The sequence below is a fragment of the Phyllostomus discolor genome, chromosome 11, assembly GCF_004126475.2.
Source record: "Phyllostomus discolor isolate MPI-MPIP mPhyDis1 chromosome 11, mPhyDis1.pri.v3, whole genome shotgun sequence".
In the NCBI taxonomy this organism is placed as follows: domain Eukaryota; kingdom Metazoa; phylum Chordata; class Mammalia; order Chiroptera; family Phyllostomidae; genus Phyllostomus; species Phyllostomus discolor.
In genome coordinates this window covers 54,589,469-54,614,359 of record NC_040913.2, presented here as the reverse complement: position 1 = coordinate 54,614,359, position 24,891 = coordinate 54,589,469, and the positions used below count along the sequence as shown (strand labels likewise).

At 39.5% G+C, this 24,891-nt stretch overlaps 1 protein-coding gene and 1 long non-coding RNA gene across 5 annotated transcripts in view; both read right to left on the bottom strand.

Annotated features, from left to right (window-relative positions):
* The window catches only part of PCCA (propionyl-CoA carboxylase subunit alpha), a 488,979-nt gene that overhangs the window by 231,917 nt on the left and 232,171 nt on the right, over nt 1–24,891 (bottom strand). The window lies entirely within an intron of this gene.
* On the bottom strand, nt 10,096–24,003 carry LOC118497380. Its single transcript, XR_004899904.1, has 4 exons — nt 23,291–24,003; nt 18,735–18,741; nt 11,629–11,635; nt 10,096–10,106 (listed from the first exon to the last, which is right to left on the bottom strand). It is a non-coding gene; the product is annotated as an uncharacterized LOC118497380 (long non-coding RNA).

Here is a 24,891-nt window from a genome sequence, read left to right as displayed (position 1 = left end):
AATGTTCCAGATAGAGAGAATGAGACATGACAAGTAATGTAGGACTCTGAACCAGATTCTTTTCTTTTACTAAAAACCATTGATGAGACAATTGGTGAAATCTGAATATGATCTATAAATTAAATAACAGTAATATTTCACTGTTAATATCGTAATTTTGATAGTTATTGTGGTAATGTAAAAGAAATTTTCTTGATTTTAAGAAATACAGGCATATATAGGAGAAAGGAGCACCAGGCCTTCAATATACTCTGAAATACTGCAGGTAAAGAAGACAGATATAGATATATAGATACAGACATAGACATAGTGAAAGGTATTCAAATATTTTTTGTAATAATTTGAAATTTTGCAAATTTTCTTTTTTTGTTTTTGTTTTGTTTTTTAAAGATTTTATTTATTTTTTTTAGAGAGGGAAGGGAGGGAGAAAGAGAGAGAGAGAAACATCAATGTGCGGTTGCTGGGGGTCATGGCCTGTAACCCAGGCATGTACCCTTTTTTTTTCTTAAAGATTTTATTTATTTATTTTTAGAAAGGGAAGAAATTTTGCAAATTTTCTAAAATATACAATTCTATACATCTGAAATAATTTCAAAATAAAATTCCTAAAAATTAAAGCAATGTCATTAGAGTTTATGTTTTTATAGTATAAAACCTTTTTAAAATAAGGTAACTGACTTAACATTATTTTCTCTTCCGTCAAAACATTCCCATTATGTTTAATGAAAATAAGCAACAGCAGATAATTTATTCAATATATTATTGCTGACTTAAACTTTTAAATATTTCATTGTGTTATTTACTTAGTGATTCCTAAAATTTTAATAGGTAACTTAGTAACAGGCGAGTATTCCTCAAAGGAAGTGAGATTTAGGCTCATTTTATTATATATTTAACTATAAGTAAATATTAATATTGAGGGAAGTTTAAAAGAGGAAAAAGTCACAAAGAGTGTGGAAAAATCCATACCAATGAAATGTGTTAATGTTACAGGGTGCAGCCAAGAGGGGGGCCCCAAATAGGCATTTGAAATGGGGTCCAGAACTGAAGGTGTCCAGGAGATTTTGGGATGTCTCCATCCCCCCGCCCAGGGTGTGGGTTGGGGGAAGGGACAAATGGAGCAGGGCCATTGAGAGCTGTTTAGCACAGCAAAAGCCTTGCAGCTAAGCTCTGGTGTGGTCGTTTGGCATATCTATAGCATTTGACTGGTTGCATAGATATGTTAAGTAGCTGTGATCAGCTCTAAGCCAGGGGAATGGAAGTAACTTCCCCACCCAGATGTAACTGGGGGTGTGGGGGTGGGTCCCCTGAGTTACAGCGCCTGCATGGGAGCTCAGAGAGGATTGGCTCCAGGACATGGGGCCACACCTGCCCAGACTCATGATGGCAGCCCAGTAAAGCTGGAAGGACACGAGTTCTGGCATGTGAAGCCGAGTGTGGGAGGAGTCGGAAATGAGGCTGCAGAGGAAGATTGCCCTCGGGGATTTAAAACCCAGATTTGGTGGCCATTGAGGAGGAGAACCATGCTGCTTTAGGAAGGAGAAGCACGCGGACTTGAGGGAGTGGAGACTCCTGCAGCCCTGAGACAGGGAAAACCACGCGGCAGCCCTGAGGAGGGAACCACACGTCTTTAGCAGAGTGGAGACTCCCACATCCCAGAGAGAGGGAACCATGCAGCCTGGCAGAGTGGGGACCCCCACAGCTTTAGAAGGGGGAACCACCACCTCGTTTTAGCAGAGACCCCGGCGACTCAGTTGAGGGTGCCAGGAACCCAGGGAGGTCTCCCAGTCGAGATGGAGTTCTAACTGGGAAGAACCAGAGGACTGCCTAAGCCATGGACTTCTATTTCCTTTCTTGAGATACGGTACTCTAGACTGGGCAAAGGGGGAAGGAAGGAAGGACTGTGTCTGTTTGTGGGTGTTTTCAGGGACTTTGGGATTTTGGTGAAGACATTAGGTCACTACTTTAAGTTAGTATAGCATTAAATAAACATTTCCTTTCCTTTTCACGAATCTCTGGCATTGAGAGACGTCTTTCCTCTGGCGGCGGACATAACAGACCCGGGGCCTTCTTTCAATAATAGTATATCATCTCAGGCCCCCCTTGTTGTGTTCTGTAACATTAACTTGGACATTATAGTGGAGGGTGATAAAAAGTATTCAAAGTTCCTTGATTGGAGAGATATTTAGTTGTAATTGTTTGTCAGCTGGTCTAATTGCTTAGTCAAAGTAGAAGCTGTCCCCAAAAGTGGTACACTCAACATACATACCATACTCAACATCTGCATGACACTGAAATTTAAAATCCCTCCATATGCACAAACTTTTTACTCAATACTGCATTATCATTTTACAGAGAAGACATATGAGATGCCAGAGGCATAAAGGTGAGGAAATATTAAGGAGTACTAATATTTAAATAATGTTAATATAATTTTGAGTAGCATCTTTATTAAATACATCAAGTCCAAACTGACATATTACAGAGACTTAGTTTTGGAAAGCAATCTTTTGTAAGCAGAACTTATTTGACATAATCAGTAAAGTGTATAGGTGTGACTACCTGTTGAAATATGGAGAAATTGTCCTGTTATATAAAATTGAGTTTCATCCAGTGTTTGGCATAATAGCTCTCTATCTTTTTAGTTTATTGTTATTTCAGCCTAAAAGGATAACTGATGCCATTATTTTTGGTTCTGCTCTTTTGGTTCAGAGAGAGTCTTTGTCCATAATTGAATCTAACACTTACCTATTAAAATTTTGAAGGTTTACCTCCTGAGAATATAGAATTTCCAAATAAAGATCTAAAGTTATTAGATTTTGATCCATAGAACTCAAAGATAAAAAGAATGTTGGGAAATAGGCACCAACACACCATTCTGTAAACTCACCTTGAAAATAATGACTACATTAAAGAGTGGCAGTGAAAACTGAACCATTTCTATTATAGAGTTTCCCTGTTGATCCCACAACAAATAATCAGAAGGAAAGATAAGGGAACTGCTATGGCTGAACTGTGGCCCCCACCACCCATCCAAATTCATATGTTGAAGTTCTAACCTTAGTACTTCAGAATATAACTATATTTGGAGACAGGGTCTTTAAAGAGACAATTAAATTAAAATGAGGTGATGAGGGCGGGCCCTAATCCAACATGACCGATACCCTTAGAGGAGATCAGGAAATAGGCTACAGGCAGTACAGAACAAAAGCTGTGTTAAAACACAGGAAGCAGACAGCCATCTGCAAGCCAAAGACAGGTCTCCAGTAGAAATCTATCCTGCCAACACCTCAAATTTAGACTTCTAGCCCCCACAACAGCGAGAAAATAAATAACTATCATTTAATCCACCCAGTATGTGGTGTGTTGTTATGACAGCCCTAGGAAACTAATACAGGAACAAATTTGAAAAATTAAAAATTAAAGTCCAGAACTCAAAGACACCAAAATAGTTTACAATATGCATTAAAACAAAAACCTAACTAAAAGTGCCTGACAAGTTTACCTATTCTTATCTGTATAATAAAATCTTCTTTCTTCAACTTTCTAATAAGACTCAGTAAATATTAAGGAAAGGTATAACACACCCTGCTTAGTATTCTCAGTTTCCTAGGAGATTTATGTCAAATATTCCAGATTATCCCATTTATGACTTACTCTAGCCAGTCTAAGAACACTAGCCTCTATGACTTTAAATATAATCAAAAAGGTCAACTTCTGCCTAGACATAAAACATTCCTTCTGGAAAAAATGGAATTTTAAAAACCCATTTCCCCACAAAAGTCCTGAAGATTTTTTAGATCCAAAACTGTTCTGAAATTAGAATATATTTGTTCAATTATAATTGATTCTTAGAAACCAGAATTTGAATTGCAATAATTCTAAATCTTGAAATAAATAAAATAACAAAGGACTTACCTTTTCATCAATTAACTTGCTAAAAAAGAGTTTCTAAAATCCTTCTGAAATATGAAGACCCTATATTATGCAGAATTATCTCTAGTAGGATGTGAGAATGTCTGGCCTTCAAAGAAGTTCAACAATTTTATTGCACTTTTTCTTCCGTGGCAAAAGTAGAGTCTTCCTTCATTGTAGCAATCAATATAAGTAACTGTCTATGGTCTAACATAAGAGGAACAATTTACCTCTGTGTTCTCATAGATATGGAATAGCCAGCTGATCATGTTTGGGCATTTAATTACTACACAATCTTATTCCATTCTATTTGGGAGTTTTCTAACTCATAAAACTTTGTACGCTATATACAGGCTGTTTAAAAAAAAACCTAAAATCTAAAAATAACTTAGATTTGGAAATTAACAATCACAGACACAGAGACAACTTTCAACAGTATATTCAGGCCTCAATATACCATTTCTGTACACTCACCTTGAAAACGATGGCTGTGTTTAAGACTGGCAGTGAAAACTGCCCAGTTATGAATTTGATGTTCAGTGTACCATCTGAAAAAAAACTAATTCATAAATAGGCAAAACTTAGAGAAAGGAAGAGTGAAAACTGCTAGAAGAAATATCTATAACTTAAGATATGCAGATGATACCACCCTACTGACAAAAAATAGCAATGATTTAAAATTACTTCTAATGAAAATAAAAGGAGTGCCAAAGCAGGGCTGCATTTGAATACCAAGAAGACAAAAATGATTGCTACCCTAGAAATATGCAACTTTAAATGAAGACATTGAAATTGTTAAAGATTTTGGTCTATAGCCACACCACCCTGAATGTGCCTGATCTCATTTGATATTGTTAAAGATTTTGTTTACCTTGGTTCAGTGATCAATTCAAATACAGGCTGCAACTAAGAAATCAAGAGAAGGCTGAGACTAGGTAGGGCAACAACAGAAGAATTAAGAAAGCTGACCAAGAGCAAAGATGTGTCATTGAGCAATGATGTGTCAAGAGCAAAAGGTCACCCACACCTTTGTATTCCAAATTACTATGCACAGATTTGAAAGTTGAACAGTGAAGAAGACTAATAAAAAAACATTGATTCACTGAAAATACACTGCTGAAGGAAAGCTTTATGGACTACCAAAAAGATGAACAAGTTGGCCCTGTAGCAAATTAAGCCTGAAACATTACAGGAGGCAAAAATGACTAAAATGAAGTTGTCCTACTTTGGGCATATCAAGAAAAGGCAAGGTTCTTTGGAAAAGATAATAATGTTGGGCAAAAAAGAAACAGCAAGAAAAGAGGAAGACCAAACTGAGATGGACTGACTCCACAAAAGAAGCTATAGGCATTAAGTGTACAGGAGCTAAGCAGGGCTACTGAGCACAGGACATTGAAGAAATCATTGATTCACAAGGTTGCCAGGAGTTATAGCTGACTCAATGGCATAAACACAGACTCCCCTAAAGCTCATCAAAGAGGTCCAGATAACCCAGGTTAGATATTTCTGCTTTAGGAAGATAGCAAAACCAACATGGTGTACTACTTCTTCACTCTAAATTTCATGGCTTCCATTTCCCTATTGTCAGTAAGCAACTGAGGTTATGCAAAGCACTGACATAGGGAAAAAGTGACAGCCAGGAATAGCTAATGGGCCCTTCTCTCTCATGGGCTAGTTCTTTGAAGCTAGTGATTAGCTTCAAAGAACTCCAAGGAAGAATGTAACAGGAACAGCTCCTGGAGACAGCTTGGCCTGCAGAGAGCCATGAATCCTAAAGAGAAAATCCATAAACTCCAGAAGAGTCTCTTTGCCAAGGAGCCCAAGTAATCAATAAATGTTCGCTGGAATCTGTCCTTAAGATGAGACAAAATGCTAGGGGATATATGCTTTTCCTGTCCTCAGAAGTAGATACAGGTATGTTCAACAACTTGAAGGCCTATTGCCACTTAGAAGATTATAACAAACAGAACTCAGTACTGACGACTCCAAAAACACCACAGCAAAACAATAGAGGGCTAAACCACCAGAGAAAAAACAAGCATTCTGAAAAATGATTATATAAGCCAAATTAAACACAGCAGTTGAGGGACAAAAAAATACTTTATCCAAAAAAAAACAGGAAGAACACTTAGAAACTTCCAGAGTAGCAATACATATGTGTGCACACACACCTATATACAATTAGACTTCCTAGGCTAAAATATGTGATTTCACCATTATGTGACTCAGAAGAAAAAACTTCAAGAAAAAGAATAAAAAGACGAAATGAGAGTAATCGTGACAGCAAAGATATGAACCTTAGAAGCCTCATTTAGTACATAGAACCTACAAATAACAGGAATTCAAGAAGGAGAAAACTAATAGATAAGGAAAGGAAATGGTTAACAGAAGGAATTTTCTCTGAAATGCAACAGCACTTAAATCTGTACACTGAAGCAGCACAGGAGTAAAAAGCAGACTAGCTATACATAAACACCTCCCTAGGCATATATGAGTGGAGAAAAAAATTTCTGAATTCCAGTGGTTAAGAGAAAAATCAGACTACCTTTCAGACAGCAGGAATACATTACCTACAAAGGAAGAGAGCTCAGAATGACATCAGGCTTGACACTAGAAGCTAGAACACAGTACAATGCATAACCTATTGAATAACAAGAACAGAAATCCAAGAATTCAACACTCTATAAAAGAATCATTCCCCTTTCAGAACTAAAGAAATTTGAGGTCTGTCCAAAAAATATCCAGCTAGGTACCTTAAAAAAAAGTGGCATTTATTGAAGAAAATACAAGATACAAGAAACATTGTACACAGGACAATGACACCTCAGTCCCCTTCAAAGTAGGCACTTTGGAACCTCACACAATTCTCCCAATTGCCATCAGCTGTCCCATCATAGTTTCCTGAATCTCATTGACAGTCTGAAATATCTTCCCTTTCAAAGGTGATTTTAGTTCTGGGGAAAGCCAGAAGTCACAGAGTACCAAATCTGTGCTGTAGTGGGACTAAGTTACCTGGGTGACTCGATGTTTTGCAAAAGAACTGCACAAGATGTGATGCATGAATGGGTGTGTTGTCATTATGAAGCTGCCAATCACCAGTTGCCCACAGATGTGACTGTCTGAATCATGCAAATAGTTTCCACAGAGGAATGTTCAAGCTTAACACAAAATTTTATGCAGATTCGTTGCTCTACTTGCTCAGTCATTTTGAATGCAATGGATACACAGTACACATGCTCACTCAGTGCCGTCTACTGCCCCCACTGACTAGTACAGTAAAGTTATCATTGTTCACACATTCACATTACAGTTCACTCTCCTTGACTGCCAGGTTGTAACAGGGTACAGCCAAGAGGGGGGCCCCAAATAGGGATTTGAAATGGGGTCCAGAACTCAAAGTGTCCAGGAAATATTAGAAAGATATATAATATATCCTAGCCCCCCTTGGCCCTGTTCTGTAACAGTTTTTGGCAACTCCGCTGAGACAATAATTGTTCATGGCAGACCGACCCCCTCAGGTGCGAGACAGTGAGACTTCGGAATTTTCCCAGTCTCCGAGAATTTCTCTGCACTCCTCCTGAGGGCATCGGCCACCTAATCACACCTGGAAAGGTGAAAAGGAAATGAAACGGGGAGGAAGCAGAGACGTGAAAGTGTTTTGTTTGAAAACTTGATTTCTGAACACTGTTTTGGAATAATGGAGTTGTGAATATGGTTTGGTTAGTATGCTGCTTCCATGTTGCCCCTGTCTGCTCTCTTACACTTTTGGTCAGCCCAGGTGGCACTAAGGAAACCTGTACTCAGTTTTGGGGAGGAAGCAAACCCCTAGGCTCTGTAAGCCAAGCCTGCATGTATGGTAGGGATCAGACAGCAAGCCATGTGTATGCTCCACCATTTTGGGTAAAATAGTGGATAAGCCACGTGAGTGCCCCACCATGGAGGATGGGTCCTGCATGCAAGTCGCCACCTTGGACTTGCCAGCAGTCCAATAGTCGCCAGTGTGCACGAGCACCACCATCTTGGGCGACTCAGCATGCATGGATGCCGCCATCTTGGATGATGGGTCATGTGAGAGTCCCGCCATCTTGGAACTGGGCGAGGTGGTGGGCTAAGGGTTCTCTTCAGATTATGGGCTGTGTGTTGCTGCTATGTGGGCACTGCACCAGTCAGATTCTCTGTGCTACTGGTTCTGATAGGGACGGCTCTCGTTCTGAAGGTCATGAACTGGGGTCCAAGGGTGACCATCTGATTTATAGACTGTTTGCAAGGTCTAAGCTTCAGAAAGCTGCAGGATGTCCCTGCAAATCTACAGACCTTTAGTGGAAGGTACCTGTAGTGCTAGGGACTATTGGCTGCCATATACTGAGTTTAAGTACAGTCCTTCCCAGCGTGGGAAAGGAACAGAGATTAAAAGTTAATGATGGTTGAATTTGGATGGGTAAAAATATGTATAAAAGTTATGAAAGTTTTAAACCTGGAGGAAAGAAAACCTCAACTACTTGTTTTGTTTTGTTTTTTGGTTTTGGGAGAAAGGGGCAAGTTTCTTCCATTGGTTTTGTTTCTGATCAGAAACCCTCTGTATCAGAAGACCTGTTAAGGTCACATGAAGACCTGGTTAAGGTCACCTAAGACGTAGTGAAGGTCGCCTGTAACTGGTTGGGGAGCATGCCTTTGCTACTCGGGACCCAGGATGGGTCATTTGGGGCTGATGAGTGTTTCAGCCAGAGGCAAAGGAGCATGTCTCTGCCAAGAGACCGGGCCTGAAAGAACATACCTCTACAAGGCACCAATGGACACACTGGTGCAAGAGAATGCCTTTACCTGTGTCTTGTTCTGGAACTAAGCGTTTTGGATTTTGCTCTGTATCTGCTCTGAAAAGACAACTGAGGATTCCAGGGAAGGTTGAAACTTCACACTCTATAGGAAAGTAAATGGGAAAGTGTAAGATATGTAAATGAAGAAGGTATATGAAAGGATATAGAGGGTTTGTGAATGTTGCAGAAGGTCTGTGGGAAACTGTAAAGATAAATGGAAAAATGAAAGTTTTGGGAAGGAATTATATGGTGTTAGTTAGTAATGGAATGTATAAGGCATGGAGATGCAATCTTGGTGGGTATCAGAAGGAAAAGGATTTTCCTTGATGCTTTGTATTTTTTTCCCTACCTGATCCCCCCAGAATTTGGCATTCTGAAGGAGTGAGTGATGACATAAGGTTTCTTTGCATAAATCCAGTAAGACCTATCATTAATTGTGATTTCCTTAACTGAGATTTTGGCTGAAATGTCACTCCTGAAGGAGGCATGTCTGGGTTCTGGTAGTCACCAGAAAGCCCTGAGGAACTGCGATTGACTTGCAAAGCTAGAGAAAGCCCATGAGAAAAGCCTGGTACTTTGGTTGGTTGTGTGGTTTCTGGCAGTCTTTCCAGGGATGGAATGAAGGTTGCTTTCCTAAAAGATGGCTAAAAAGGAACCCATAAACACAATGGAAGCCTCAAGGATTTGAGTAAAACAACTGGTACAGACGAAGGCAGATGGCAGATGTGTGGCTCTGCTTCTGTGCCCCAGAGGGCGGACTGAGAAGTCAATCTAAAGGTTCCCTATGTGAGTTCCAGCAAAGCAGACTTAAAGATCATAGGTGATCCAGGCTGCTCTTGGTGAGTTTATGAAAATGAACAGACAAAATGAAAAGCAGGGCTCAAAGTAGTACCTTTAATAACAATGAGTATGATCTTAAGGAGAAAAATTGTGGTTCAAGGAAAATCGTAATGCTCAGTATTGGACATCAGAATGGCACAGCTGTCTTAAAAGTTTGTTTTCATCTGAAAGTTGAAACCGGGTTTGTCATATCACCAAAGAAGTACAATTTACAGCTGCAGAGGACCTGTCAAATTGCCATTATTAAATGCCATTGCACCAACAGCCTTGCAACTGAATGTCTTCCCAAAACACAGTCTCACAGGCACAGAGACTGGTTTGGGGATTGTTGTGTGAATTAATCTGTGTGTTCTTCTGTTTTGATACGACATATTCCTATGACCTCATTACCTGAGTGGTTGCAATATAGGCCTCTCTTAAGGAGCCCATCTTCTTCATCACTCCCTGAGACTGAACAGTTCGGCTGAACTAAGTGGTTGGGTTGGTGAAGGGTTTGGGCAGTCTGTGGGCTTCACTTTAAAACTGATTTTCCCTTTTCTGTCCTAATGGCTTGGACAGAAAGGGCCCAGAAATCTGAAAGGAGGTAAATCCTAATATATTCCCCTCAGCCTGAGTGAAGTATAGTGGGTCACAAGAGTTTTGGATAGGTGTAGCATGCCTTGTACACCTTCCTCCAGATAAGCCATTCTTTACCTAAGTCCCTGGCTTCATCATTTAGTGGTTATGATTTAATTTTGCCTTCCAATTCTCTTGCAAAATCTGTCACCTCCAGAATGCAACTAGGATGCCAACTGTCCAGTAATGCCAACCTTTGGACACCAAGCCTGTGACTTCCTGGTGACAGCCAACTGACTGGGATTCTGTAACATCCCTCCCTTTACAGGAAGGACTCCCTCTGTGCTGCATTGCCCACCTTTCAGGGCACCCCTGACCCAAGGGTAGGTAGGATGACATCCATGTCCAGCTAGAAGTAGTTACAAGATGAGACCTTCATCCATTGTCCTTTATAGGATTATAAAGTGATTGTACATCTGAAAAGAGGGATTGTAACAGGGTACAGCCAAGAGGGGGTACCCAAATAGGGATTTGGAATGGGGTCCAGAACTCAAGGTGTCCAGGAAATATTAGAAAGATATACAGTAGACCCTACCCAACCTTGGCCCTGTTATATAACAAGGTTACATCAATGTCATGCAAACCATTCTCATTATATTAACAGCAGTTGGACTTCTTCTGGACAGACCTCATATATTTGAAGATGTGGCACATCCAAATATATCCATACGTTCCTGCTTAGGAAATTTCATGTAATTTTTCTCTAAACAAACAAATAAACTACAGCAGAAACCTCCAAAGAAAATAAAAAGGGGTAAGATAGACAAGCTACAGTAAATGAGAGACATGTGTAGGAGTGTGTATGTAGAAGCCAAAAAGGGACTTTGGAAATAAAAACATAATCTACAACAGAAAGTCACTAATAGCCTGGAAGTATAAAATTATGTTAGAGAATCTTTAGTGTTGGAAAGTCAAATAAACCAGTTATATACAAATAATGCTGAAAATAACTTTCTCACTAGGAGGATGATCATAAATAATATGTTAAACAACTAGATAATTTTCTACTTCTCAATGGAAAACAAAATAATTAACAATTTAATTCAAACAACAAATGAAATAGAGAAAAACAGAAAAATGGGATAATAATTATAAAACATAAGTAAAATCAAGTATTTAAAAATGGAAGGACTAAATTTTCATACTAAAAGAAGGCATGTCAGATTGGGTTCCTTTTAATTAAAGTTAAAAAACACATTGGCCCTGGCTAGTGTGGCTTAGTGGATTGAGTGCTGGTTTGCAAAACAAGGGATCACCAGCTCGATTCCAAGTCAGGGCAGCTTCCTAGTCACCCATTGGGGCTATGAGAGAGGCAACCATACATTGATGTTTCTCTCCCTCTCTTTCTTCCTCCCGAAAAAAAGAAAACAAAAAACAAACAAAACACACGCACGCACACACACAAGTAAAACGAGTGACCAAGAAGGCTTTAAAATAAAAGAACAGGACTTCTGGCCAAGATGGAGGCATAGACAGAGACACTGTGCCTCCTCACACAACCAAAAGAAGGACAACAATAATTTAAAAATAAAAAACCACCAGAACTGACAGAAAATCGAACTGTATGGCAGTCCAACAACCAAGGAGTTAAAGAAAACATACTCATTCAGACCGGTAGGGGGGCCAGAGACAGACTGAGGAGAGGACCGTGCAAGGCAGTGGCTGGAGGACCAGGGCTGGCAAGACTGCAGCTGCAGCTGATGGAGCAGGTGATCCCACATTCGCACACAGATAAACAGGAAGGAACAATTGGGGAGCAAGATAGATCCCACAACCCAGAGCTCCAGCTTGGGGAAATAAAGCCTCAAACCTCTGATTAAAAACACCTGTGGGGGTTGAGGGGCCAGCAGGAGAAATTCCCACCTTCACAGGAGAGCTCACTGGAGAGACCCACAGGGTTCTAGAACAAACACAAACCTACCCACAAGGGAATCAGCACCAGAAGGGTCCAATTTGCTTGTGGGAAGCAGGGGAAGTGACTGAAAGCTGGTAGAGAGCAAAGCAAGTGACATTGTTGCCTCTCACACCCCTCCCCAACAAACAGCATCACAACACAGCAATGTGGGTTACCTCACCGGGATGAACACATTAGGTTCCACCTCTCACTATGTAACAAGCACATCAAGACAAAAAAAAAGTGGCCTAAATGAAAGAACAGATCAAAGCTCCAGAAAAAATACAACTAAGCAATGAAGAGATAGCCAACCTATCAGATGCACAGTTCAAAACACCGATAATCAGGATGCTCACAGAATTAGTTGATTTTGGTCACAAATTACAGGAAAAAAAGGAAGGCTGCACTAAGTGAAGTAAAGGAAAATGTACAGGGAACTATTAGTGATGGGAAGGAAACTGGGACTCAAATCAACAGTATGCACCAAAAGGAAGAAAGAAACATCCAACTAGAACAGAATGAAGAAACAAGAATTCAAAAAAATGGGAAGAGGCTTAGGAACCTCCAGGACACCTTGAAACATTCCAACATCCAAATTATAGGGGTACCAGAAGGAGAAGAGGAAGAGCAACAAGTGGAGCAGTTGCTTGAACAAATAATAAAAAAGAACTTCCCCAATCTGGCAAAGGAAATAGACTTCCAGGGAGTCCAGGAAGCTCAGAGAGTCCCAAAGAAGTTGGACCCAAGGAGGAACACACCAAAGCACATCATAATTACATTACCCAAGATTAAAATAAAGGAGAGAATCCTAGAAGCAGCAAGAAAAAGGAGATAATTACCTAAAAAGGAGGTCCTATACGACTGTCAGTTGATTTCTCAAAAGAGACCTTACAGGCAAGAAGAGGCTGGAAAGAAGTATTCCAAGTCATGAAAGACAAGGACCTACATCCAAGATTGCTCTATCCAGCAAAGCTCTCATTTAGAATGGAAGGGCAGATAAGGTGCTTCTCAGATAAGGTCGAGTTAAAGGAGTTCATCATCACCAAGCCCTTATTACATGAAATGTTAAAGGGACTTATCTAAGAAAAAGAAGATGAAAAATATGCAGAGTAAAATGACAGCAAATTCAAAATTATTAACAACCATACCTAAAACAACAGCAAACAACTAGAACAGTAACAGAACCACAGAAATGGAGATCACATGTAGGGTTATCTACAGAGTAGTTGGAGGGAGAGAGAGGGGGAAAAGGTACAGAGAATAAGTAGCATAGATGGTAGGTAGAAAATAGACAGAGGGAGGGTGAGAATAGTATAGGAAATGTAGAAGCCAAAGAACTTATTTATACAACTTATGATATGAACTAGACAGGAGGAATGTGGGTGGGAGGGGGTGTGCAGGGTGGAAGGGAGTGAAGGGGGGAAAATGGGACAAGTGTAATACGTAATCAATAAAATATATTTTTAAAAAAGAACAGGCAAACAAAAAGCAAGAGATGCAACATGATAAGAGTCAAAGGGAAATTTGATATTAAAGACTTTAAACAGATAAAGATATTAGGTAATGATAAAAGAAACAATTCATGTAGAATAGTCATAAACCTATATATATAGATTGACTTATGGTCAAGATGGAGGCATAGGTAAACATGGTTCAACTCCTCACACAACCACATCAAAATTACAACCAAACTATGGAATAACCATTACTCAGAACCATCTCATATCAAGTTGAATGGAAATCCAATAACTATGGAATTAAAGAAACCACATCCAGCCTTGGCTGGTGTAGCTCAGTGGATTGAGTGCGGGCTGCGAACCAAAGTATCGCAGGTTCGATTCCCAGTCAGGGTACACGCCTGGGTTGGAGGCCATGACCCCCAGCAACTGCATATGGATGTTTCTCTCTCTCTCTCTCTCTCTCTCCCTCCCTTCCCTCTCTAATAAATAAATAAATAAATAAATAAATAAATAAATAAATAAATAAATAAAATCTTTAAAAGAGAGAGAGAAAGAAACCATAGCCATCCGGATTGATCAAAGGGGTGGAAACATGGAATGGGCTGGCCCCACATCCACATGTGGTAGATAAAAATTCAAGAGGGATATCTCAGGAGAGAGGAATCCCAGCCCCATACCACATCCCTCAGCCCAGGGTTCCACTGCCAGGAAGATATGTCCCCATAACTTTAGGCTCTAAAACCAGTGGATATTGCGTTGGTGAAAGAAACTTTTGGGGTAGCAGCATGAAAGTCACCAGTAGCATACAGAGACAAACTGAAGTATCTGTCATTAAGGTGAGGGCTGGGGGACAGCTTTCTCCCAGACAGAGAGGTGGACAGAGACCATTGCCCCTTTTCAGACCCATCCCCTGCATAACAACAAAACTGGCAGGAGGGTACCATATCTGAGACTCCATCAACCTAGCTAACACTGTTTGCCCTGCCCTGGAGATTCTCTGAGATTTCATCCCACCCAATTCATGGGCGCACCCAAACTGATAACAGTGGCTTTTATATATGAATTGCTGGTCTTGCTCATATTTCTCAACTTCCTAAATGCTCTCAAACATGCAACAGCCAGCCTCAGCAAGCCCCCATCCCCCATACCTCTTGCTAAGTGGGCCCATGCCTGGCACTAGTGACACCCAACTTTGGATGGCAGTTTGGTTTCACCTAGGAACATCCAAACCCAGCACAAGTAGTAGCCATCTGCAGACTGCTTCATAACTTATGTGGGGTGGCCCTGAGCAGAAGACAGGTAGGGGCTGACCTTGGCCTGCACCACCCAGGAAGCACCAGAACCTGAATACCCAGTGGACAACTATAGACCACGTCAGAGAACCACAACCCAGTCCCTGAAGAGCTGATACTCCATAGAGGGTAGAGGTTGGTAGTCAGTGGTCACAGCCAGTCCTTACAGCTGACTGGCCAGGGTAAAACCTTCTTATTGATCTGCCAACAGCAATAAAGACTCAACTGTAAGATGAGGCTCAACTCAGCCCACACAAATGGCACACCTTGAGTGTCCAGCTTGGGCAATAAGGGAGGCTGTGCCACTGTACCCTACAGGACATCAACTACATTAGGCCACACTACCAAGACAGGGAGTCATAGCAGCTCTACCAAATACATATAAACAAACACAAGGAGGCTGCCAAAATGAAGAGACAATGAAACATGGCCCAGATGAAAAAGCAGATCAAAACTCCAGAAAAAGAACTAAACAAAATGGAGATAAACAAACTGTCACATGCACAATTCAAAACACTGGTTATAAGTATGCTCAAGGAACTTAGTGAGAACCTCAACAACATAAAACAGATCCAGTCAGTAACAAAGGACATACTAACTGAAATAAAGAACAATTTACAAAAAGACAACTGTAGAGTGGATGAAGCTGAGAATCATATCAATGATTTGGAAAATAAGGAAGAAAAAACAACCAATCTGAACAAGGAAAAAAATCAAAACAGACAAGGATAATGTAGGCAGCCTCTGGGACAACTTCAAGCACTCCAAAATTCACATGTTAGGGGTGCTAGAAGACAAGAAAGAGCAATAAATAGGAAATAGTTGAAGAAACAATGAAAGAAATCTTCCCTAATTTGGTAAAGGAAATAGACACATAAGTTCAGAAAGCGCAGAGACCCAAACACAATGGATGCAATGTGGCCCACTCCCATATACATCATAATTAAAATGCCAAAGGTTAAAGATAAAAATAGAATCTTAAAAGCAGCAAGGGAAAAGAAGTTAGTTACCTACAGGGGAGTCCCCATAAGACTTTCAGCTGTTTCCTCAAAAGAAACTTTGCAGGATAGAACTAACCAGCAAGAACTATTCCAAGTCATGAAAAGCAGGGACCTACAGCCAAGATTGCTCTACCCAGCAAAGCTATTATTTAGAATCAAAAGTCAAATAAAAAGCTCCCAAGACAAGAAAAAACTGAAGGAGTTCATCATCACCAAACCATTATCACATGAAATGTTAAAGATACTTATTTAAGAAAAACAATATCAAACCTGTGAATAATAAAATGGCAATAAATACATATATATCAACAATTGATTCTAAAAAGAATAAACTAAGCAAGTAAGAACAGAGACAGAATCCTAGATATGGAGAGTATTTTGATGGTCGCCAGATTGGAGGGTGATATGAGGAAATGGTTGAATTGGGGAGGCAATTAAGAAGTATAAATTGGTAGTTACAGAATAGCCATGGGGATGTAAACTACAGTATAGGAAATGAAATAGCCAAAGAATTTATATAGGCATGACTTATGGACATGAACAAAGGTGTGGGGATTGCCTGAGGGAGTGGGGGTTGCTGGGTAGAGGGAGGCTAAGGGGGGGAAATTGGGACAACAATAATAGCATAATCAATAATATATAATCTAAAAAAATTATTGATTAAAAATAAAAATATATGAACCTATACATACTAAATTATTCTATGTATAAATGAGTAAACATTATTAGAAATGCAAGGAAAACTTAGAGATGTACCCTGAAGTAGTTATCATGAAATTACATAATATCTGAGATTTGTATTAAAACAGCCCAGTTAAACGGTGTAAAGCAAGGACAAAAAGACATACAGGAAACACTATTGGCAAAGCAAACATGAGGCCAAGTTACAGATTAATGAGAATTTACTATTGTTATTAACTACTTTTATTTTAACCATTAGTTAAAAAACTGACAGAAAGAAAAACACATGAAGGGAGCTACTAAAAGAAGAAAGAAAGGAAGGAAAAAAGAAATAAGGAAAGGAAAGAAACAAACAAAAGGGATAGAGACAAGGGGAAATTCAAAGATGTCTTAGATACAAACATCTTTAGGTCAGTGAAACTACTCTGAATGACACTGTAATAGTAGACACATATCATAATACATTTGTCAAAACCTATAGAATGTATACCACAAAGAGTGAACACTAATGTAAACTTTAAACCTTACTTAATGACAATACATCAATATTGGCTCGTTTTTCTGTAAAACTAAAACTGCTCTAATAAATAAAGTTTTTTAATTATGATGAAAAATGTGATATCACTTTCTGAATCAAATAGGTCAAATTAACAAAAGAGAAAAAAGAGAAAGGATACAACAGAGGAATTGAATAAAACTATCAATAATCTCCAATAACCTTAATTTTTAATAGGTGATATTACCTCATAAAATACTGAAGGTCTATCATAGAAGAGATTAGAAAGATGTTTAAAGACGCACTGAGAAAAAGATACCAGTATCAAATGGATTCACATCTGAGTTCTAATTTTTAAATAACATATAGTGCCTATTACAGTCACGCACTGCGTAACATTTCAGTCAACTACGGACCACATGTATGATGGTGGCCTTGTAAGATTATAATGGAGCTAAAAATTCCTATCATCTAATGACATCATAGTGCAACACAATACTCACATGTTTGTGGTAATGCTGGCATAAATAAACCCAATCTACTGCCATCATATAAAAGTATAACACATACAATTATATACAACACTTAATATGTGATAACAATAAACAATTATGTTATTAGTTTGTATATTTACTATACTTTTTATTGTTATTTTAGACTGTACTCTTCCTACTCATTTAAAAAAAAGTTTTCTGTAAAACCATATGCCACGTTAGGCCAACAGCAGCCTCATACATCTTGGGTTACTGTGTCTCTTGATTGCACTATTTTCTCTTGTGCTGATTCAAAGTCATGCTGTTTCATGTGGAAACATGCTCTATAGGCTTGCAGCCTAGGAACAACAGGTTTTATAATGCCATATAGCCTATGTGGTGTTACATAACCCTAGGCTATACCACCCAGGTTTGTAGAAGTGCACACACTCTATGATGTTCACACAATGATGATATCACCTAACACATTTCTCAGAATGCATCCAGATCATTAAGTGATGTCTGACTGTATAAATTAGATCCTAGAAAAAGAATCAATACTCCTACAGTTAGTTTCCAAAAACACATATGACTTTATTACTCCAATCAGGAAAAAGCATAATTAAGAAATAAAAATTCAAAGTAATTATATCAGTGCACAAAATCCAACAGAATCACAAAAGGAAAATAGCTATATCTAATTAAAATTTATTCCAGGAGTATAAAATAAAGGTAAAAAATAATCTATACTTTTAATAAATTAAAAGACATTTTTTTTTCCTTCTCAGTAATAGCTGATAGACAACTAGCAGTTCTGGCCACAATTACAGACAAAGAAAAGATCTTGGAACTTTCCACAGGAAAAAAATTTTATTACCAAATGATCAAGAATCAGAATACATCTCAATATCAATAGTAATTATTTTTTAAAAAAGCAAAACAAGGCATTCAAAATGCTAAGGAAAAAATATCTCCAATTCAGCATTCTATACTCATTCTAGGAACAAAATAGGAAAAAGTATTTTAGGCAGATTTCTTGAGTATGACACCAAGGGCACAATCTATAAAACAAAAAACTAGGTGAACTAGGCTTCATCAAAATTTTGTTGTAAATTGTGCTTATTAAAAGGCAAGCTATGGGTTGGGAGGAAATATTTGAAAATCATATATCTATATCAAAAATGTATAAAGAACTCATACAGCTCAACAATAAGACCAATGAATTTAAAAATGTGCAAATGATGTGATTAGACTTTTCAACTAAAGGAGATACATAACTGACCAATACAAACATGAAGCAAAACTATAACAGTGCAAAATTCTAACAGTGGGGAATTGCAACCCACCCCATCATTTTCTGATATCATTTCTGTAAGTTCTCACTCTGACTAATATGTAGCTTATGGATAAATAGCATGTTTGTATAAGCATCCTAGAATCTAATCTCAAAAGGTACAGACTCCAACATTCAGGCATCCCAGCTCTGAGAAATTTGCTGACCTTCAACTGTGAAGCCAGGATAACATGAAGCTGGGATAACGTAAAACGAGGACAACTAAACCAGGATGATGCACACCAGACCATTACCTGCCTTCTCAGAATAGACTGCTCATCTGCAAATAGAGAACTTTGCAACCCCCTTCCTTGATCTCTGTTCTATTCCCATCTCCCTCCTTATAAACACTTCTGGCTCCACTGAGATAGGGAGATGGGCTTTGAGACATGAGTCCCCCATCCTCCAGGTGGCTGGCACCTGAAAATAAATCACTTTACATTAGCACTTGCCCTTCAAGTATTGGCTTTTATAACAGTGGGCAGCCAGGCCTGTGTTTGGTTACATCACTTCACATCACTAAGCATTAGGAAAATGCAAAGTAAAACCACAGTAAGACAGCACTTACATCCACTATAGTGGCTATCATCAAAAATACAATAAACAAGTGTTCAAGATAACATGAAAGTGTGAAGAAATTACAACTCTTACATATAACTTATGAAAATGTAAAATGATGCAGCCACTTTGGAAAATAGTTTCACAGTGCCATACTTGACCATACAGCCCAGCAATTCCACTCTAAGTATCTGACCAAGAGAAATTAAAGTTTGTCCACATAAGTCTTATATGTGAACATTCATAGCAGCATTATTCATAATAGCCAAAATTTAAAAAAAATCAAATATTCACCAACTTGTGAGTGTGTGATGGGGTAGATTGGACCAGAGATTGCTGGAGAACAGGGTACGCTCTTCTCCAGGAGAACCTAAATCCTGCACAAGATGCTGCTCCCCCTTCCACCAGAAGAAGGCTGTCATTGCTATGATGAGAGAAACTCCCAGTCTCACACTACAGTTCCTTGAAAAGTGCGCTAGAGACTACCAGAAGAGCCGCATTGTTCCCTCTCTGGCCCCTTCCCCACAGGCAGCACAGCAAAGAGGGTTGCCCTGCCCAGGTGATTACCTAAGGCCCCACCCCCTTACAACCTATCAGCTGCACCAACACAAACAAATATGGCCCAAATGAAAGAACAGAGCAAAGCCCCAGAAACAGAACTAAGCATGAAGGAGATTCGCCAAGTCATCTGATGGAGAATTCAAAGCCCTAGTAATCACAATACTCACAGATCTGACTGAGGTTGGTCAAAAAATGAAAAAACAAATGAAGGATACCCAAAGTGAAATAAAGCAAAATATTCAGGAAACCAACAGTGATGTGAAGGAAACCAGGACTCAAAGCAACGATTTGGAACAAAAGAAAGAAATAAATACCCATCCAGAAGAAAAGGAAAAAACAAGAATTTAAAAAAAAATGAAGAGAGACTTAGGAACCTCTGGGACAACTTGAAACATTCCAATATCTGAATTATAGGGGTGCCAGAAGGAGAAGAACAAGAGCAAGAAGTTGAAAATTTATTCGAACAAATAGTGAAGGAAAACTTCCCCAATCTGGCAAAGGAAATAGACTTCCAGGAAGAAGCTCAGAAAGTCCAAAACAAGTAGGACCCAAGGAAGCACACACCAAGGCACATCATAATTACATCACCCAAGAGTAAAGATAAGGAGAGAATCCTAAAAGTCAGAGAAAAGGAGGCCGTCACCTACAAAGGAGCTTCCATAAGACTATCAGCTGATTTCTCAAAAGAGGCCTTACAGGCAAAAAGGGGCTAGAAGGAAGTATTCAAAGTCATGAAAGGCAAGGAGTGAAGTCCAAGATGACTCTATCCAGCAAAGCTATCATTTACAATAGAATGATAAAGTGCTTCCCAGATAAGGTCAAGTTAAAGGAGTTCATCATCATCAAGCCATTATTATATGAAATGTTAAAGGGACTTATCTAAGAAAAAGATAAAAAATATGAACAGTAAAATGACAACAAACTCACATCTATCAACAAATGAGCCTAAAAGAAAAACAATGAAAGCAAAAACTAAGCAAACAACCAGAACAGAAACAGAATCAGAGAACTGGACAACACACAGAAGGATTTCAGTAGGGAGGGTAAGGGGAAGAATGTGGGGGAAGGTACAGCAAATAAGAAGCATAATTGGTAGGCATAAAATAGGCAGGAAGAGGTTAAGAAAAGTATAGGAAAGAGATAAGTCCAAGAACTTATATGTACAACCCATGGACATGAACTAAGGGAGGGGAATGCTGAATGGTTGGGGGGGATGCAGGGTGGAGGGGGAATAAAGGGGAAAAAACTGAGAAAACTGTTATAGCATAATCAATAAAGTATACTTAAAAGTAAATAAATAAGCATGGGATCTTTTTTTGAGTTTTTACTTAATCTTTTTTTGATGTTTTAAAGAAAGCAGATTTTATTACCCAGCAATTAAAAATATTCAAACATGTGGCGGACTTCCGGCAAGATGGAAGAATAGGTGGACGCACCGTACCTCCTTGTACAACCAAGATTAGAAAACCAATAATTTACAACAATAATTTACTATCAGAATAACACCCAGATCCGGCAGAGGATTTATCTGAATGGAAGTCGGGCAGCCAAGAAGTTGAAGTAGACGCGTTCATCCGGACTGGTAGGAGAAGACGAGCCGGCGGGCGTGGGGCTGGCTCGGGTCGGTGGCGCGCGGAGGTCGGGGGAAGGTTTGGCGCGAAATCGGCGCAAAAGCCATCCGGGGGCACAAGAAGGCAGCGGTGATCCCTGAGTACACAAGCTGCGGCTGGCAGACCCAGAGGGGCAGCAATTGTGGACCAGGGCAGAACTCGCGGCCTGGAAGCCCAGACAAGGGTCTGAGTCCAGGGGAACGGAACTACCGCCATTGTTTGCTCCCGCCCCGCCCCCACATATAACGTCACAATCTAGCGACTGGGGTGCCCAGCCCGGGTGAGCACCTAAGGCTCCGCCCCCCACCATAACAAGAGCAACCAGACCGGGGGAAAAAAAAAAAAAGGAGAGACAGGGGAAAAAAAAAAAAAAAAAACCATGTTTTCAACAGAGCAGATCAGTCCCCCAGGACTCATCCTTTTGAGCGACCAAGAATTAGCCAATCTATCAGGTGCGCAGCTCAAAACACTGGTGATCAGAAAGCTCACGGAACTGGTGGATTTTGGACAAAATCTAGATGAAAGAATGCAGATTACCATAAAACAGATGCAGGAAGACACGCGGAGGAGAGCCAATAGTGAAAGGAAGGAATATGAGTCCCAAAACAATACAGTGGACCAGAAGGAAGATAGAATCAACCAAGCAGGAAAGCATGATGAAATAAGAATTCAAAAAATTGAGGAAAAGATTAAGGGCATCCAAGACACCTTTAAACGTTCCAATATCCGAATTATAGGGGTACCAGAATCAGAAGGGGAAAAGCAACAGATTGAGCACGTATTTGAACAAATAATAAAGGAGAACTTCCCCATTCTGGCAAAGGGAACAGTCTTCCAAGAAATCCAAGAAGCTCAGAGAGCCCCAAAGAAGTTGGACCCAAGAAGAAACACACCAAGGCACATCATAATTACATTAGCCAAGGTAAAAACGAAGGAGAGAATCCTAGAAGCAGCAAGAGGTAAGGGGACAGCAACCTACAAAGGAGTTCCCATCAGACTGTCAGCTGATTTCTCCAAAGAGACCTTACAGGCAAGAAGGGGCTGGAAAGAAATATTCCAAGTCATGAAAGACAAGGACCTACATCCCAGATTGCTCTATCCAGCAAAGCTCTCATTTAGAATGGAAGGGCAGATAAAGTGCTTCTCAGATAAGGTCGAGTTAAAGGAGTTCATCATCACCAAGCCCTTATTTTATGAAATGCTAAAGGGACTTACCTAAGAAAAGAAGATAAAGAAAAGACATGTATAGTAAAAGGACAGCAAACTCACAAATATTAACAACCACAACTAAAGCAAAACCAAAAGAAACTAAGTAAACAATTAGAACAGGAACAGAACCACAGAAATGGAGGGTTAGCAGCAGGGGGGTGGGAGGAGGAGAGGGGGGAAAAGGTATAGAGAATAAGTAGCATAGAATGTAGGTTGAAAATAGATAGGGGGAGGGCAAGAATAGTACGGGAAATGTAGAAACTAAAGAACACATAAGTATGACACATGGACATGAACTAAAGGGGGGAAATGTGGGTGGGAGGGGGGTACAGGGGGGAGGGGAGTGAAGGGGGGAAATGGGGCAACTGTAATAGCATAATCAATAAAATATATTTAAAAAAATACTCAAACATGTTTTTTCTACATAATTTATTGTAAGGTGATCAATCTTAAATAAAATATTTATTTTCATTATTTGCTTCAATTCATGTCTTCTTGACCAATTCTGTTTTTACCTCTAAAATGTAGCATGCCACACCTGAGGCAATGAAAAATTTTTAAATACCACAGCTAAGAACTTGAACATTCATTCATCTGCAGCTACCTATATGTTTGTTACATGCAGTTGTACTCCTAGGGGTTCAGTCATCCTCTGTGACAAGTTTTTGGAAAACATGATGACAACCTTCATGCATCTTCAATTCCTAGGCTCTGTTGCATCTTGAAAAATCTGGCAATGGATCCACAAGCACTACTGCCCATCCCACCAGCTGGAATGGCCAATTTGATTTTATCCGCAGCAGGGTTGAAAAAAGCTCTTTAATCTTTATTGTATTTTTTCTATTACCATTTAGTCCCTTTATATACCCCTTCTCCTGTGCATAGATATCTTTATGGGGGTTGGAAACATTCTACAATTCCATTTTGCTGTTAGTAGCACAATCCTATAAATTCACTAAAACTAGTTGACTTGCTATTGTGGTCCATAGGGGCTGCTATAACAGAATGACATAGACTGGTGGCTTACAAACAAAAGAAAAGTATGTCACAGTTCCAAAGTATGGGAAGTCCAAGATAAAGGTGCCAGCCAAATCCGTATTGGGTGAGAGCCACTTCCTAGTTTACAGACATTGGCCTTTTTACTATGTCCTCACATGGTAGCAGAGGGAAGGTTGTTCTCTAGGGCCATTTTTCAAAAAAATATATATTTTATTAATTATGCTCTTACAGTTGTTCCATTTTTCCCCTTTATTCCCCTTTACCCAGAACACACCCTCCCATCCACATTCCCTTCACCCTTCATTCATGTCCATGGGTCGTATATATAAGCTCTTTGGCTTCTACCTTTCCTATACTATTCTTAACCTCCTTCTGTCTAGTTTGTAGCCACTATCTAGCTTCTTATTCCCTGTATCTTTTCCTCCCTTTCTTCCCGCTCCCCCTCCCTACTGATTTCCATTTCTGTGATTCTGTCCCTGTTCTAGTTGTTTGCTTAGTTTGTTTTTGGTGTGTTTTTTTTAGGTGTGGTTGTAGATAGTTGTGAGTTTGTTGTCATTTTACTATTTGCATTTTTGGTCATCTTCTTTTTCTTAGATAAGTTCCTTTATCATTTGATATAATAAGGGCTTGGTGATGATGAACTCCTTTAACTTGACCTTATCTGGGAAGCACTTTATTTGCCCCTCCCATTCTAAATGATAGCTTTTCTGGATAGAGTCATCTTGAATGTAGGTCCTTGCCTTTCATGATTTCCAACCCCTTCTTGCCTGTGAGGTATCTTTTGAAAAATCAGCTGATAGTCTGATGGGGACTCCTTTGTAGGTAACTGTCTCCTTTTTTACTTGCTGCTTTTAAGATTCTCTCCTTCTCTTTAATCTTGGGTAACTAAATTATGATGTACCTTGGTGTGTGCTTCCTTGAGTCTAATTTCTTTGGGACTCTCTGAGCTTCCTGGACTTCCTGGAAGTCTATTTCCTTTGCCAGATTAGGGAAGTTCTCCTTCCTTATGTTTACAATTAAGTTTTCAATTTCTTGCTCTTTCGCTTCTCCTTCTCACTGGGGCCTTTTAAAATAAGGAAATGAATTCCATTCATGAGGGCCTCACCCTCATAACCTAATCACCACCCAAATTTGTGGTAT